Source organism: Leuresthes tenuis, unplaced genomic scaffold, assembly GCF_036924035.1.
Source record: "Leuresthes tenuis unplaced genomic scaffold, fLeuTen1.0.hap1 SCAF_1, whole genome shotgun sequence".
NCBI lineage: Eukaryota > Metazoa > Chordata > Actinopteri > Atheriniformes > Atherinopsidae > Leuresthes > Leuresthes tenuis.
In genome coordinates this window covers 10257014-10272399 of record NW_027325355.1, presented here as the reverse complement: position 1 = coordinate 10272399, position 15386 = coordinate 10257014, and the positions used below count along the sequence as shown (strand labels likewise).

At 41.5% G+C, this 15386-nt stretch overlaps 1 protein-coding gene and 4 non-coding genes across 5 annotated transcripts in view; 2 read left to right on the top strand and 3 right to left on the bottom strand.

The window, feature by feature from the left end:
* Positions 1-15386, top strand: part of LOC140291454 (uncharacterized) — a 392957-nt gene that overhangs the window by 323937 nt on the left and 53634 nt on the right. The gene's annotated exons all lie outside the window — the stretch shown is intronic.
* Positions 1564-1682, bottom strand: LOC140299911 (5S ribosomal RNA). The gene has a single exon (XR_011914779.1). It is a non-coding gene; the product is annotated as a 5S ribosomal RNA (ribosomal RNA).
* LOC140299788 (5S ribosomal RNA) lies at positions 4007-4125 on the bottom strand. The gene has a single exon (XR_011914767.1). It is a non-coding gene; the product is annotated as a 5S ribosomal RNA (ribosomal RNA).
* On the bottom strand, positions 6451-6569 carry LOC140299665 (5S ribosomal RNA). The gene has a single exon (XR_011914754.1). It is a non-coding gene; the product is annotated as a 5S ribosomal RNA (ribosomal RNA).
* trnad-guc (transfer RNA aspartic acid (anticodon GUC)) lies at positions 12795-12866 on the top strand. Its single transcript has one exon. It is a non-coding gene; the product is annotated as a tRNA-Asp (tRNA).

Sequence of the window (15386 nt, the reverse complement as noted above, 5' to 3'; positions counted from 1 at the left end):
CACATCTCTTATCATCTGTAATGCAGCTTCAGCTGTTATTTGATGTCTTTTGTTGAAACATGTGATCACCTCATGACACATCAGGAAGTTGATCAGCTTCAGCTGCTGCTGATTTGTTGGCAGACGCCTCAGTTTCTCTTTGGCTCTCAGTTTGCTGGTTCCTGGATTTCCTGGATCTGTTGACATGTCCCAGGTACTTGTTGTGTTTGATCCTCATACATTTAACTTTGTCCTTAGAAAGGATGAGTTCCAAAAAGGGAAACGGGGACTGCTTTTGCATTTGACACAGCCTATATCATGCCAATGTTCATTTGGGGCTGCAGTTTTTGCTTTAGTTTCAGACTTGTTATTAGACTGGAATGTTGAGGAGTTTCTGTGACAGATAGGCTCCAGTCCCCCTGAAACCATGAATTAAAGAAAGTGGAAGGATGGAAAGTTTTGGGGACATTTATTCATTCATTCCACTTCAGCATTTCTGTTTCAGGGAAGATTCCAACTTTAATGACATTTTTTTTTTAAATCAGATTTAATGTGAAGTTATCCTGAAGAAAATGAATATGACCACTTACAAAACAATAATGGACTTTTAAATCAGTTTTTCAAAGAGGTAAGTTATGGTTGAAATTTCTTATGGCTTTGATTTAGATTCAATTTGATGGTCAGTTCACCTCCAGACGGTGCAACTTACCCCCTGACCCGGATCAGCTTAACCCTAACATGGGGCAAACAGGAAGCCTTTAGCTTATAATTCACTTAAAAAAGCTGATTATGAACTTCTTTCAATTTGATTAGTGTTGATTTTGAGTCAGGTGACAGTGGTGTAGATCCTTTACAAGCACTGATGCCACACTGAGAAATATTCAACTCCCAGTAAAAGTTCTGAATCTAAAACCTCACTCAGGCAAAAGAATCAAAGTGTCATAAGCAACATTTACTAACACTTCCACCAGTAAAAGTATTTATTCTGCAGAGCAGCTCTCAGTGTTTGCTGTTAGATATAAAGTTGCCTGTTTGACAGTTTAAAGTGGCTGCACGTGCACTTTTTCTATCTGGCCTCAGTAAATCTCTGTAATTTATTCATTTGTGTTTGGAAAACAATGGAAACTTTATTTCTGAGCCCACATCAGTGGGTTCTGGTTGTTAACACATAGATGAGGAGACAGTTCAGTGTGTGAGGATAAAAGCAGAGGAGAACCTGGGACATCTGAGCAGATCTGGGATCAGCACCTTGGATATCAGCAGGGATTCTTAGGAAGGAAGGAAATGGGATGAATCTGCAGACTGCAGGAAGATCTGTTAACAGTCTGCAGACTAATGTGAGACAATAATATTTGTGTGTGTTTGGTATCCAGAAGAATTGAGACAGATGAAGTCACTGTGAGCTGAGCAGTGCTGGAAGATGATATGACAGAGTGACCTAAATGAGGTTTATGTGTGCGCTCATTTCCAGTCTTTGACAAAGATTGAAAAGTGAATTTATTTGAGTGATTTCCTTCCTGATGTGAAGTATGTCATGAAGCTGTCCGTGTTGAGTGAGCAGCAGCGCCTCCTGCAGGTGTAAAAAGCTTACAGCACCTGGTATTCCCAGGCGGTCTCCCATCCAAGTACTAACCAGGCCCGACCCTGCTTAGCTTCCGAGATCGGACGAGATCGGGCGTGTTCAGGGTGGTATGGCCGTAAGCGAAAGAATCAGTGACAAATCAGCTTTTTATAGATGCTGAAACAACATCTATCACTGTGTTCTGACTTCTAGAATATAATGTAACTGTTTAAAAATGAGCAATTTGTGATGATTTCATCTAACTAAGCAGCCTCGGTCTCTCTGTGTGACGCTGAACACAAAACTACACACAGGGAACAGAAGAGGTCGACAGACACTAAGTTATCTGAGAGTCTCACTTTCAGCTGCAGAGAACCAACACGAGAGAGAAGAACATGTGCAGGATCAGCATCAGCCTCTCAAGCCAATTAGGTGAAAAACTAAAAGAAACATATGGTTCAAGCAGCTATATAATAGATATTTGTTACGGTGACTTTTGCTTACGGCCACACCACCCTGAACATCCCGATCTCGAAAGCTAAGCAGGGCGCCTGGTTAGTATTTGGATGGGAGACCGGCTGGAAATAACAGGTGCTGTAAGCTTTTTCTCTTCTCTCTACAACCTGCAGGGGGCGCTGAAACACTTCACATCCACAATCAAATCAATTCACCAGAAAGCTTCTTTTTTTAAACAAATTCTCAGGAAACTGGAAGTGATCAATGCTGGATCATCTCTGGAATCACACAGTCTTAAAGTGGAGCTTCTTCTTCTTATGTTTCTATGCAGCTGAACACTCACATCATGATGATGACTGACGTGTGTAGAAATCCTGCTCTTCAGCACATTTCATTTCTCATCCAACGAGGTTTAAAGTTCCCATTTTTCAGCTTTGATGCTGCTTCCACATCTCTTATCATCTGTAATGCAGCTTCAGCTGTTATTTGATGTCTTTTGTTGAAACATGTGATCACCTCATGACACATCAGGAAGTTGATCAGCTTCAGCTGCTGCTGATTTGTTGGCAGACGCCTCAGTTTCTCTTTGGCTCTCAGTTTGCTGGTTCCTGGATTTCCTGGATCTGTTGACATGTCCCAGGTACTTGTTGTGTTTGATCCTCATACATTTAACTTTGTCCTTAGAAAGGATGAGTTCCAAAAAGGGAAACGGGGACTGCTTTTGCATTTGACACAGCCTATATCATGCCAATGTTCATTTGGGGCTGCAGTTTTTGCTTTAGTTTCAGACTTGTTATTAGACTGGAATGTTGAGGAGTTTCTGTGACAGATAGGCTCCAGTCCCCCTGAAACCATGAATTAAAGAAAGTGGAAGGATGGAAAGTTTTGGGGACATTTATTCATTCATTCCACTTCAGCATTTCTGTTTCAGGGAAGATTCCAACTTTAATGACATTTTTTTTTTAAATCAGATTTAATGTGAAGTTATCCTGAAGAAAATGAATATGACCACTTACAAAACAATAATGGACTTTTAAATCAGTTTTTCAAAGAGGTAAGTTATGGTTGAAATTTCTTATGGCTTTGATTTAGATTCAATTTGATGGTCAGTTCACCTCCAGACGGTGCAACTTACCCCCTGACCCGGATCAGCTTAACCCTAACATGGGGCAAACAGGAAGCCTTTAGCTTATAATTCACTTAAAAAAGCTGATTATGAACTTCTTTCAATTTGATTAGTGTTGATTTTGAGTCAGGTGACAGTGGTGTAGATCCTTTACAAGCACTGATGCCACACTGAGAAATATTCAACTCCCAGTAAAAGTTCTGAATCTAAAACCTCACTCAGGCAAAAGAATCAAAGTGTCATAAGCAACATTTACTAACACTTCCACCAGTAAAAGTATTTATTCTGCAGAGCAGCTCTCAGTGTTTGCTGTTAGATATAAAGTTGCCTGTTTGACAGTTTAAAGTGGCTGCACGTGCACTTTTTCTATCTGGCCTCAGTAAATCTCTGTAATTTATTCATTTGTGTTTGGAAAACAATGGAAACTTTATTTCTGAGCCCACATCAGTGGGTTCTGGTTGTTAACACATAGATGAGGAGACAGTTCAGTGTGTGAGGATAAAAGCAGAGGAGAACCTGGGACATCTGAGCAGATCTGGGATCAGCACCTTGGATATCAGCAGGGATTCTTAGGAAGGAAGGAAATGGGATGAATCTGCAGACTGCAGGAAGATCTGTTAACAGTCTGCAGACTAATGTGAGACAATAATATTTGTGTGTGTTTGGTATCCAGAAGAATTCAGACAGATGAAGTCACTGTGAGCTGAGCAGTGCTGGAAGATGATATGACAGAGTGACCTAAATGAGGTTTATGTGTGCGCTCATTTCCAGTCTTTGACAAAGATTGAAAAGTGAATTTATTTGAGTGATTTCCTTCCTGATGTGAAGTATGTCATGAAGCTGTCCGTGTTGAGTGAGCAGCAGCGCCTCCTGCAGGTGTAAAAAGCTTACAGCACCTGGTATTCCCAGGCGGTCTCCCATCCAAGTACTAACCAGGCCCGACCCTGCTTAGCTTCCGAGATCGGACGAGATCGGGCGTGTTCAGGGTGGTATGGCCGTAAGCGAGAGAATCAGTGACAAATCAGCTTTATATAGATGCTGAAACAACATCTATCACTGTGTTCTGACTTCTAGAATATGATGTAACTGTTTAAAAATGAGCAATTTGTGATGATTTCATCTAACTAAGCAGCCTCGCTCTCTCTGTGTGACGCTGAACACAAAACTACACACAGGGAACAGAAGAGGTCGACAGACACTAAGTTATCTGAGAGTCTCACTTTCAGCTGCAGAGAACCAACACGAGAGAGAAGAACATGTGCACGATCAGCATCAGCCTCTCAAGCCAATTAGGTGAAAAACTAAAAGAAACATATGGTTCAAGCAGCTATATAATAGATATTTGTTACGGTGACTTTTGCTTACGGCCACACCACCCTGAACACGCCCGATCTCGAAAGCTAAGCAGGGCGCCTGGTTAGTATTTGGATGGGAGACCGGCTGGAAATAACAGGTGCTGTAAGCTTTTTCTCTTCTCTCTACAACCTGCAGGGGGCGCTGAAACACTTCACATCCACAATCAAATCAATTCACCAGAAAGCTTCTTTTTTTAAACAAATTCTCAGGAAACTGGAAGTGATCAATGCTGGATCATCTCTGGAATCACACAGTCTTAAAGTGGAGCTTCTTCTTCTTATGTTTCTATGCAGCTGAACACTCACATCATGATGATGACTGACGTGTGTAGAAATCCTGCTCTTCAGCACATTTCATTTCTCATCCAACGAGGTTTAAAGTTCCCATTTTTCAGCTTTGATGCTGCTTCCACATCTCTTATCATCTGTAATGCAGCTTCAGCTGTTATTTGATGTCTTTTGTTGAAACATGTGATCACCTCATGACACATCAGGAAGTTGATCAGCTTCAGCTGCTGCTGATTTGTTGGCAGACGCCTCAGTTTCTCTTTGGCTCTCAGTTTGCTGGTTCCTGGATTTCCTGGATCTGTTGACATGTCCCAGGTACTTGTTGTGTTTGATCCTCATACATTTAACTTTGTCCTTAGAAAGGATGAGTTCCAAAAAGGGAAACAGGGACTGCTTTTGCATTTGACACAGCCTATATCATGCCAATGTTCATTTGGGGCTGCAGTTTTTGCTTTAGTTTCAGACTTGTTATTAGACGGGAATGTTGAGGAGTTTCTGTGACAGATAGGCTCCACTCCCCCTGAAACCATGAATTAAAGAAAGTGGAAGGATGGAAAGTTTTGGGGACATTTATTCATTCATTCCACTTCAGCATTTCTGTTTCAGGGAAGATTCCAACTTTAATGACATTTTTTTTTTAAATCAGATTTAATGTGAAGTTATCCTGAAGAAAATGAATATGACCACTTACAAAACAATAATGGACTTTTAAATCAGTTTTTCAAAGAGGTAAGTTATGGTTGAAATTTTTTATGGCTTTGATTTAGATTCAGTTTGATGGTCAGTTCACCTCCAGACGGTGCAACTTAACCCCTGACCCGGATCAGCTTAACCCTAACATGGGGCAAACAGGAAGCCTTTAGCTTATAATTCACTTAAAAAAGCTGATTATGAACTTCTTTCAATTTGATTAGTGTTGATTTTGAGTCAGGTGACAGTGGTGTAGATCCTTTACAAGCACTGATGCCACACTGAGAAATATTCAACTCCCAGTAAAAGTTCTGAATCTAAAACCTCACTCAGGCAAAAGAATCAAAGTGTCATCAGCAACATTTACTAACACTTCCACCAGTAAAAGTATTTATTCTGCAGAGCAGCTCTCAGTGTTTGCTGTTAGATATAAAGTTGCCTGTTTGACAGTTTAAAGTGGCTGCACATGCACTTTTTCTATCTGGCCTCAGTAAATCTCTGTAATTTATTCATTTGTGTTTGGAAAACAATGGAAACTTTATTTCTGAGCCCACATCAGTGGGTTCTGGTTGTTAACACATAGATGAGGAGACAGTTCAGTGTGTGAGGATAAAAGCAGAGGAGAACCTGGGACATCTGAGCAGATCTGGGATCAGCACCTTGGATATCAGCAGGGATTCTTAGGAAGGAAGGAAATGGGATGAATCTGCAGACTGCAGGAAGATCTGTTAACAGTCTGCAGACTAATGTGAGACAATAATATTTGTGTGTGTTTGGTATCCATAAGAATTCAGACAGATGAAGTCACTGTGAGCTGAGCAGTGCTGGAAGATTATATGAATGAGTGACCTAAATGAGTTTTATGTGTGCGCTCATTTCCAGTCTTTGACAAAGATTGAAAAGTGAATTTATTTGAGTGATTTCCTTCCTGATGTGAAGTATGTCATGAAGCTGTCCGTGTTGAGTGAGCAGCAGCGCCTCCTGCAGGTGTAAAAAGCTTACAGCACCTGGTATTCCCAGGCGGTCTCCCATCCAAGTACTAACCAGGCCCGACCCTGCTTAGCTTCCGAGATCGGACGAGATCGGGCGTGTTCAGGGTGGTATGGCCGTAAGCGAGAGAATCAGTGACAAATCAGCTTTATATAGATGCTGAAACCACATCTATCACTGTGTTCTGACTTCTAAAATATAATGTAACTGTTTAAAAATGAGCAATTTGTGATGATTTCATCTAACTAAGCAGCCTCGCTCTCTCTGTGTGACGCTGAACACAAAACTACACACAGGGAACAGAAGAGGTCGACAGACACTAAGTTATCTGAGAGTCTCACTTTCAGCTGCAGAGAACCAACACGAGAAAGAAGAACATGTGCAGGATGAAAATCAGCCTCTCAAGCCAATTAGGTGAAAAACTAAAAGAAACATATGGTTCCTGCAGCTATATAATAGCTATATAATTTCCTTGGAGAAATGGTGAAGTTTTTTTTTACTTTGAATACAGTGTGGGTGAAGGAAAAATATGTCACGCGAATTAAACAGTTGTTTATGAGTACATTAAACGTCAGGGCTGCCGTAATCAGCAGCCATAGTTAAATTTGGAGCAGGGGAGTCGTTTGCTCCGTGTTCATTTGACTCAGTCTGAGTCTGCAGAGAAGCTGCGGCTGCGCACCGGTCTGTAGCCCCACAGAGTGCAGGGATGAACGGCTCCTCTCCTTGTCCTTCTCCCTCTATGATAAACTGTAAGTCACGTATAATGGGCCTGTGACCAAAATGAGTGAGAAATCTGCTCATTCTGTATTTTGAAAGGATAAAAAAGGGGAAACCCCTCTTAATCTCCAGGTTTACTGCAGGACCAAACATGTGTTTCAGTGTCAGATGTTGGGAATTTCTTTGACTTGTGTAAATCGCTCAGGAAGCATGACAATAGCCAACCAGCTGGGAAATGCTTGCTATCCAAATCTTGCATCCTTCTCTGGGTTCCCTTGTTCATGTTGTAACTTCTCTTCATTTGAAGGTGACTCAAATATAAACACAGATTATCCCAACATTTCACACACATGGACTTTAAGAAAATGTGTTCATTGTCAGAGCTTCTTGTGCCATGATAGTTAATGTTAATGTCATTTTTTCAGTTCCCTCAAGTACTTCAAACACAGTCGGACTTTGGTCACTTTTTGGGGTCTAAGTTGTTTTCCAATGTGCAATTTTACTGTCAAAAGTATTTTTAAACCTCTGATTTTTTTTAAAAATTGATTCATGTCTTGTCTCGTCATTTCCTGTTTTATTTTGAAATCACTAACGTCCCTCTCCTTTCAGGTACCTTGCCCTTCCTCCTGTGTCTGCGTCTGATTGTCTTCCCTGATTCCAAAGTGTTTCCAGCTGTTCTCCTTGGCTCCTCTTGTGCTCTAATAGTCTGTGTCTCCCTTGTCTTGTGCCAGTGTGTTGTTTCCACCATGAGCCTCACCCTCGCCTCTTTGTTCCACAGCCACAGCTTCCTTCAGCCTGCAGTCGAGCGTATCCTTTGTTGTAATTTATTCTTTATCCGTAGCTTTAGTTTTATTACGCTCAGTTTCATAGCCTGGTTTTGTTCCTCTGTTTTTTGGAGGGATATTTTTTAATCATCTCCGTTAGCGGAGCTTTTGCGTTGGTTAATTGTTTTAGTTTCATAGCCCTCCGTTAGTGGAGTGATTTTGTGTTTTGCTCTTGGAGGATCTTTGTGCCGCCGTTATAGGTGAGCTGATAGATAACTGTTAAGGTTTCATAGTGCCTCTGTTTCTGAGAGAGCTTCTTTTGTTTAAGTCCGCCTGGTTAGGAGAGCGTGCGAGTTTCTTATCTTTAATAGCTCTTTGTTTTCCTCCTGGAGTGGAGAGGCTTTTGGTTTGATCATTTTCACAGCTGCACTCTCCTCCTCCATAGTTATTGAGGAGAGTGCTCAGGAGTTTCACAGCTCCTTTCTTTGCTCTGTGAGGAGATCGTCAACCTGTTGTTTATATAAAGAAAGCCTCTGAGGCTGTTTTTACTTCTCAGACCATCCTGAAAAGGATCATGAGGCCGATGCCAGATAGTGAGGATGAGCACAGCAGCCTGGAGGAGACGTGCAGCTCAGGCTTTCTGAGAGACCACACTGAAAATGCTCAGATTGTAAATGTTCTCTCAGAGAAACAGACCTGAACAATGTTCATCTCCTAAAGCTGCTGCTGATTCTTCACACTGACTCCATATTTATGAAACCTGGTGGTGGAAAATCTACCCGGTAACATGATGGAAACATCGTTTTATTTTACCGCAGAAAGACCAGTTTCTTTTTACAGGTGAAGCAGAGATTCTTTGATCTTTGGGTAAACTTGAGAAAGTTCTGCTGTTCAGCATCTTATTGGCAGCTTTAAATACTTCTGACTGTGTCTCTGTGGGCTCCTCTCAGGAACTGCACCAACTCCTGAAGCTGTGGACAGGTTGGAGTATACCTCCCCAGCAGCTGTATGCAGGAGTTCCTCCTGAAATGACCACGCCTGTAGCCTCAGCCTGCAGGACCTGCTCAAACTGCCTCTGAAGAGCCAAAGCTAGCAGACATTCAGAGAAAAGCTCCAAGCGTCTGTTAGAAGTACAGACTTTGGCTTTGGAATGATCTGATGTGAATAATGTGAGAAACTGAGCGTCTTTAAGTTGAACATTTCAAAGTTGTAGCAGTTAGTCTGTTCCTCTGTTTCATGCTGCTCATTGAAGGCTGTGGAGCAGTGAGCCATGTTAAGGCTTTACCTCATTAACTGGAAGTGTGTGAGGTTGGTAACAGTTCAGGAGAACTGAGAACAAACATTTCAATCTGAAGTTTTAGTTACAAATGTTAAAGTTTGGTGAATAAAGACAATTGAACATGAAGTGTTTGGTGCACTTTTCCATACAGCAGTGTGTGAACGTTGGTGAACTCGTCCAGTTCTGCTGTGGCTGCATCAGCTGCTGTGGTGCGGCTGCATAGATGTGGAGTGCATCCATGAAGGGAACATCGGGGTCAGGTGACCTGGCCATGTTCTCGCTCAGGTGTCCTTCAAGCTGCACTTGGGCTCCTTCAACTCGGTCCGTTTCACCTCCGAGGTCATCAGAGCCGTGTGGTCCATCCCAGTCAGTCCCACAGTCTGCCTCCACCTGAACACAAATAAAACACCATCACAGTTTTAAGCTTATTCAATAGTTTGTAGGCTTTCTGGAGACTTAAACAAAAGCTTTGGCATCTTCAGATGTTTCACTGAAACATTTTCAGTCCCCTCACCGCCGTTGTTAACTCACCATTAACCGCAACCAGGGTTTCAAAGAAGTTATGGTTGTGCCAATCAAATTTAGAAAATCGGTTCTGCGCAAAAGCACAAAGTAACAGTTCTCTACAAGTAGCAGAAATTGTTAGAACCCCGGCATGGTGAACTGCAGAGCAATGTGTTCCCTCGATGCAGATCTTTGAATAATGAATGAAGACGGATGGAAGAGTATAAATGTAGCTTAAGTGTGTTCTTCATCTGATTCATGACATCCAACCATCTTCACACTGTCACATCACTCATTGATCAAAGTGAACAGATGATAGATCAATAACTGCAGCTGGATTGTGTTTGTTCTCTCCATCAGATTCCTGTCAACTCACAATCGACACAAACACAGTGAACAGAAAACTGAAACTGTCTGACAACAACAGGAAGGTGACATGTGTGAAGGAGGTTCAGTCATATCCTGATCATCCAGACAGATCTGATGGCTGGTGTCAGCTGCTGTGTAGAAATGTTCTGACTGGTCGCTGTTACTGGGAGGTCGAGTGGAGAGGAGGAGTTTATATATCAGTGAGTTACAGAGGAATCAGCAGGCAGTTCCCTGATGACTCTGACAATGTGTTTGGAAGGAATGATCAGTCCTGGAATGTAGACCTCTGGGACAGTTCACTTCCGAGTGAGAGTCCAACATCCATCTCCTCCTCTGCCTCTAACAGAGCAGCAGTGTATGTGAACCATGCTGCTGGCGTTCTCTCCGTCTACAACATTATCTCTGATCCACTACTGCGCCATCAACACCACATTCACTGAACCTCTGCATCCTGGATTTAAATTCACACTCTATGTGCCTGGTTCTGTGTTGAGTTTAGAACAAAGACTCTTAATGTCTGAGAAATACCCTGTAGAACAGAAAGCTCAGTCTGTACATACATTTACATTTTGTTTCCCTGCAGCTCAGCTGAGACCATTCAGTTGATGTCAGCTGCAGTTAGTTTGCTGCACATGTGACAAACTGTGACATCAGAGAGGAATCACTGAGCTGCAATCAGCCAAGATGAATTTACTTAATGAGCAGAACTTAGGATGATGAATGAAACAGAGCTGGCTCATATTTTCTGATACTTTCTTGGAGCAAAATGACAAACTGAGCCCATTTCATTCTTCTAAGCTGCTGTAAATGTGCTGCGTTGGGTCTGTTGAAGTGTGCTGCTTTTATATACAGGTAAAGACCTCCAGAACCAAGTCTGAGAACTAAACTCACGTCTCAATCAAATGAAACTGACGTCTCAGAAACAAATTCTGACAATTATTTTAATCACATATGAATCAAACCAGTTGATGGAAATCAAATACGTTTGAAGCTCAAAGAAGAGTCCTGTCTTTCTGTCTCCTTTTTTGTCTTTTTTTACATCTTATTATTCATTTAATTTGATCTTTTTTATTTTTTTCTCTCTTTGAAACATGTATTATATTATTAATGTATGAATGCATCTATGTGTGTATTCATGTGTGTTTGTAAATATTATTTCCATACACTTTCTACTGTTGTTGTGGTTTAAGAACAAATAAAATACAGAATGAATATAATCAGTATTCACTCTTTATGTTACTATGTTTATTTCTATTTCCACCACAAATGTACATTTGATTTATTGTGGTTATTAAACCATTTTTATTCCCTCAAAGCCATCATAATCTGCTGTTATTATTTACTGCTATTGTCCAAGTGTTAAAGATTTCTTATCTATCCAGTTTAGCTTTTACTGCCCTGTCCACAGCTGACAGGTGTGGACCCACATTTGTCCCATTCTTCCATTCTTCCTGAAAACACGTCTTAAGGTGTGCAACAGCACGGGGTGGTGGTTGTTTCAAAGTTCTCCAACCTTCTCTATTGGGCAAGGACTGCAGGCAGGCCAGTCCAGTGCACGCCCAGTTTGTGCAAGAAAAGCACAGCAGTTACAGGTGAGGCAGCTTTATTTAACCAAAACAGTGAGTGCTGTGTCATCAGGAAGTAGATCTCCTCTCTGAAATGCTGAACCAATTCTCTGAAAGTTGTTTCACCTCAATCTAAAAAGGTGTCGGGCCTAAGCAGCACCTTCAGAAGCTGTAACTGACTCCTGTGTTTCCATGAACCCAGATACTGTCAACCCTCCTGCCCTGTCAGCAACTCAACTGCAAGTAGAAAAAAAAGAGGCAAAGGAAACGACAGTAAAAATCTAACTGCAGGAGCAGCAACCCTCCCTGACATTCGTGGCTTATCCACCTTTAAAGGTGCAGATAACTGCAGAGGCATGTGAGGATTCCTGCAGGAACCACCAGGGACAAGAAAGTGAAAAACAGAAATTAGAGATCAATTTAAAAGCAAAACTCATGAGCAGGTAGCAGACCAGAGATATGATCCAGCATTCGTTGCACCACTGATAACACATCAAGACAGTAGTGTTGCTCTCTCACTATTTATGTCTCCCTGAAGCAAAATGTCTGACTTCTTGCATCACGCATCTCTCCACACAAGCAAGAGTTTAACAGAAACTTGCCCATCTGGAGTGAATAAACTGAGGACCTGCTGATAACCATGATTCAGAGAGACGAGCTCTTTATGACATCACTGAAAAACACAACGCCAACTAAGCTGTAAAAGCAGAGCTCTGGCAGCAGGTTGGGGAGACACTTATATCTGGTATGAATCTCTATGTTCCTCTGAGCTGTACAGAAGCACTCAGCTATGGAATATTTTAAGACACAAAGCTTAAAAGTCCAACAAAATCAAAGATATACAAGTGATATGATACTGTTAACTCATAGCTGTTCATGGTTGAATAACAGCTTTGTTTGGTACTTTTTAATTTATTTAATTATTTTTTAATTAATAATATGCTGAATTTATAACACATAACCTCTGTTTGCACTTTATAAATATGATTTTGCTCACAGTTTGACTTTGTCTGTCAGCGAAAGAGATGAAGAACAGATGGGATTCCCTGCGGAGGCAGTACACCAGATATAAGCAATGGTCTCCCTCAAAAATGATTAATTTTCGAATTTCTGACCGGGCGTGAAAGCATCATCACAGTGAAGACGTCATCTCCTCGTTAGTATAGTGGTGAGTATCCCCGCCTGTCACGCGGGAGACCGGGGTTCGATTCCCCGACGGGGAGAAGGAATTATTTTTATTTTTACAACTAAATGATTAAGTCTGGAAATATTTGCTCCCCACTTCTTTGCTGATGCCTGACAAAACGTAAACATCATTCCATAATTATGCATCATGTTTGAGAGAGTTCAGAATCACAGGAACAGCTTGAGAAAGTAACTGGATTTCTGGACATGAGATTTCTGGACATTCTACATCTTTTATTGGGTTGAATGAAAATATTTTTATCGCTATTCTCAACTTTTTGTGATTGTTGTAGGTAAAATGACCTGAAAATGTGCTTTTTCAATAATGGGGTCCCAATTGTCTGGGTGGGTTCTTTCCTGCACCATTCACTTGTATTTTCATTGTCCTCTTGGTCTCCTTTGTACTTTATGAACTAGTATGTGCTATGAATTCAGTCTGAATACAGGCACGGCTCTGTAATCCCCGTTTATCTGCATCACTGGGGAAGGCTGTTCACACAAAGCATTTCTGCTGATTGTCCTGGTGGTGGCCACAGGAAATCTGATGTAATGAACAGAATCAAAGTGGTCACAGTGAAACTTTTCTACATTTTGCTGAGTAGGAATATAAAAGTATGTTGTTCAGTAAGTGTCAGTGGGCAGTGTCATTTGTGGCCTGCAGCCCTCCAGGTCTCTGCTGCAGGACGACGGCCCTCTGAAGATTCTCAACCACTCAGTGGAGGAGCTCCTACAGATTTACCACAAAGTGGTTAATGACCTGCTGCCATCTGTCTCTATCACAAGATGCAACTCTTTCAGATGAATTGTCTTTACAATTAAAGACAGGCTTCTGACTGTGGATGTGTCTTCTGGGACTGGAGTGCATCCTTCCCTTTATGACATTTACGTGAACCAAAGCATCTAAAAAATATCTAAGAAATCTATTTGATAGCAAATAATCTGTCTGACACAAATATGAGTTCAATGGTTAAATATGATCAAATCTGGAAATTATTTCCAACATTTAAGTTTTGATTTAAAAAAAAAAAAGAAAAATAAGTTATTTCTTTTTCTTTTTTTTTTTTAAATCAGTAACAACTTTTGTCTCCACCATCTGCCTGCAAACAAATCCACCAGCAGCTTTTACCAACTGACAGCAAACAACTCCAGCCTCCATCCACCAACAGCTTTACATTCATCATTTAACCCTAACTTTACACCTTTAAACCAATCTTACACACACAATATATCCACTGGAAAGTTATCAGTCAGCACGATTTTCCTTCTTTCCTTACAGATCTTAAAGATATCTTTTCTAAATCAACAGTAGATGGACTTTTGATGTTGAAGAGTCCAGGGTACAGTGGGCTCAGTAAAGCATCACAGCAGAGGGATTAGATGAGGTTTGGGTTCCGTAGGAGCAGCTGTCCATCATTAGGAAGCCCGGTGATTTTCTGTGGGACTGTGTGTGAGAATGTGAATGAGGCTCACTGTGAAGCTCTGAGTGGTCAGCAAGACAAGAGAAGGGCTATATCAGTGCAATCCATTCATTGATCAGAGGTTCTGTGTTATATTGCATTCCATCACCAGATGGCGCCACACAGCTAAAAGATCTCAGTGTCAATCCACACATCATTTTATAGCCATATAAAACCCAAAGGAGACACAACACAGCAGCTTCCACATGTGGAACATTCTGTGTTTCCTCTTTTGTCTGTAACTGAGGAGCTGCTAAATATCAGTGTTACAGTTCAGTATTTGTAGCACATGCACGTGCAGGTAAACACGTTCATGCACGTATAATAACGTGCGCTCACAAATTCACAAACACTTACACACGCATGCACACACACACTCACAACGGCCTACAACCACCACACAGTGAAGCCCCCGGGATGGGTGTCACTGTGGGCCCCTAATGTCTCACCTGGGATGTGAAGGGAGTGACAGAGGTTTGGTCTGAAGGACTCCAGGTTATAACCTCGGTTCTAATACGTCACAAAGACGTCACAGCATATGTGATGAAAATGCCTCACCGACACACGTCAGTGCACATCAGTGAATGAAACACTATATTTTAGAATAAAACAAGAAATGCACAACAGAATCTTTTTGGATTGTCAAAATAAATGTTGTTGTTACTGTACACAATACACTTACTGTAGCTTAGACAGGAAGTGACAGTGCATAATGCTCCGTTCCAAAATTCACGTCCCAGCAGCGCCACTCCGGACGCTTTGGTGTCATTTCAGCTGGCAGTAACAGCTTAAGCCTTTTCTCACTGTGTGTGATCGTTGTTTTGTTTTTTCTTTGGTAAGCAGCGCAGATGTTTCTAAAGCTGCTGAAAATCAAACGATCATCTGGAGCCATATCTTCTGAATCTAAGTTCCCCTTAATCTGTCCTCATGGAGAGAAGCAAAACATCTGAACTAGCATGTGGTTGATAAGTGCCTCAGTAGTGTCCTAAAATGTCTGATGTCCCTCATGTGAACACCTGCCCTCCAACATTTGAACTTCCTTTCCAGAACTCCAAGTTCTCAATATACCAGAGCCAAGTGTGATTCTAAACCCAGGTGCAG